The following is a 2,341-nucleotide window of genomic DNA, read 5'->3' as shown; positions in this document are numbered from 1 at the left end:
CTGGAAAAGAAAGATTTCATGGAATGTTTGAGTTACTTCTTTCAGGAATTGAACGTCAGTAGAATTAACACCTTGAAATTAATGAAGCATGGTTCCTCAATATTACTATTTCCTTTACAGAATTTGCGACCCTCAGATAGCCTTATGAACCCAGCGTAATTCTGAATGCATTATCTCCAACATAGCTCCCTTTGACACTACGTACGCGAAAGGATCTCTTCAATATGTTCGATTACTTTTCATGTATCTATAAGAAATTAAAATATTATTCCAGAAAAATATTTTGCCATTTCATTCCTGTCCATTACAGTCTCCCTCTCGACCACTGTACCCGTCTCTTCAAGACAGGTAGTAGCAGCAGAATTGTGTTTTTGTTAGAAATGGTTGACTATAAATATTAGGAGAAGTTCTCGGGTTCATGAAATCTATGCTACAGTAATTTTGATTTTATCGAAAATTTTGCAGTCACTAATCGATGCTCTATACACTTTGCCCCGTGTCGTGTTGTTTTAACCTTGTATTACTTTTTCGAAAACTACCAAATATTCAAGAATGTAAGAAGTACCGAGTGGGCAGCAAAAATTTGAGGGTACCTTCCATAAAGCTGGAGATCCTTCTTGTCCATGTCATGATCAATAGAATCTAAGAAGTCGCTGGAATATCGTATAGATTATAATGATATCACTGGAGTAGATATCAGAGGACCATAAGGAGCAATGATGTCCGTCCACATATTAGTATCGAAATTATCGCAAACAATTGTGTTTCCCACAAGTAAGAATTTCAACAAAATTCAATTTCGCCAACGGCCATACCACGTTGAATACACCGGTTCTCGTCCGATCACCGAAGTTAAACAACATTGGGCGTGGTTAGTACTTTTATGGGTGACCGCTTGGGAACACCACGTGCCGTTGACATTTTTTCCATTTTTCCATTTTTTCCTCTCTAAATTCTCGGTCTCGGTTCATTTAATTTTAAACATAATAATTAATGATTGTCTTGTGAATGTTTTCTTCCGAACATATTCATATGTACTCGAAAATTTAAAAAGTGAGAGAAAACATATACCTATGAGGCTAAGGGTCAGGAACAGAAGCTTCAAATAAATGCATCTTTTAATCAATGACATACAAGTCGGAATCGTCGCAGGTTCAAGTACCGATGAGGTCATTCCGTTGTTTCAATTGTCCTAACCCTCCCAGCCGCACTAGTCCCTGGGGTTTACTCATCCTCTAACAGAAATGAGTAACAGGGATTAATTCAATAATTTTCCTGGGAAGTAATGCGAGGCCGGCACGTAAGCCTGACAAAATTACCGCCATTTTCAGCTAATTTTCTAGATAGTGTGGGTCCATCAACATCTCACAAACATATGAAACTCCATGACCTGTTACAGTGATAGTTTTACCTTTTAATTCTTTTACTTGCATCCCTGTTATGAACGCAAAGTGAATGGTCAGAGAATGAAGGACACGGAGAAGGAGAGAAAAAAAATGTTATGTGACAGTTTAATTTTGTAAGTGTTGTTATAGTTCATAAGTAAGAAACTAGAATAAGGTTTAGCAAGGAAAGGAACAGGATGAGGGCATGTGTTAAAACCCTCAAACCTTGGTAATTTGTGTATGTATCCATGGAATTGAGTGGTGAGGAATGAGCGGCAACCAAACGAGACTTGGGTCCGAAATCGATTCCCGATTCAGACCAACCCTCGATTGGGGAGTGTAACCGCACCATTGAAATCCTTCCCCCCCCCTCTTTTTATTTCAGTAGTTTATAAAGTAGACAGTAAGAATTACTAAGAAACAGGTTAAGACACAGCCAGAACAAGCAGATAGACCGAACTTGCGCGGACAAGGACATCTGTTAGTTCTTGCGTCCAAGCATTTGGTGTTGTTTTGAAAAGGGCAGAAATGATACTTCAAAGAACCCCACTGAGTTTCTTTAGAAATTGAGCAGTTGACTTACAGCGGCAAGCCACTTTGAGAATTCGAGCAGTGGTAGTCGCAACGAGCCGTTAGTCAAAAGTTGGAGTGCCAGGAAATCATTAGCGACCCCCATAAGTCGCACAGCTGTAAATTTCGCTATTTGGGATTTTAGGCCGAAACTACTTCTAAAACAATCGGTCATTGGCCGGAACCAAAATTAAGCCAACTCCTCTTATCTGAATCAGCCTATCCGGGAATTTAGGAGGAGGAGAGAAGAGGCGGATACAATTCAGTTAGGACCTCTGGCTCGGCAGAGAGTCCAGTTTAAGATGAAGAGTCTGCAAAAAACTTTCGAACGTGGCGGAGGTAAAACCCACGATTATACTTGCGTGTTAAGCTAAATAATTTGAGCA

At 39.6% G+C, this 2,341-nt stretch overlaps 1 non-coding gene across 1 annotated transcript; it reads left to right on the top strand.

Moving 5' to 3' along the window:
• The first annotated feature begins 801 nt into the window (after positions 1-801).
• LOC111863816 lies at positions 802-920 on the top strand. The gene has a single exon (XR_002842671.1). It is a non-coding gene; the product is annotated as a 5S ribosomal RNA (ribosomal RNA).
• Positions 921-2,341: the final 1,421 nt, after the last annotated feature.

This window comes from Cryptotermes secundus, unplaced genomic scaffold, assembly GCF_002891405.2.
Source record: "Cryptotermes secundus unplaced genomic scaffold, Csec_1.0 scaffold1176, whole genome shotgun sequence".
Lineage (NCBI taxonomy): Eukaryota > Metazoa > Arthropoda > Insecta > Blattodea > Kalotermitidae > Cryptotermes > Cryptotermes secundus.
Note: the sequence above shows the minus strand (reverse complement) of the source record. Positions and strands in the feature narration are given on the sequence as shown.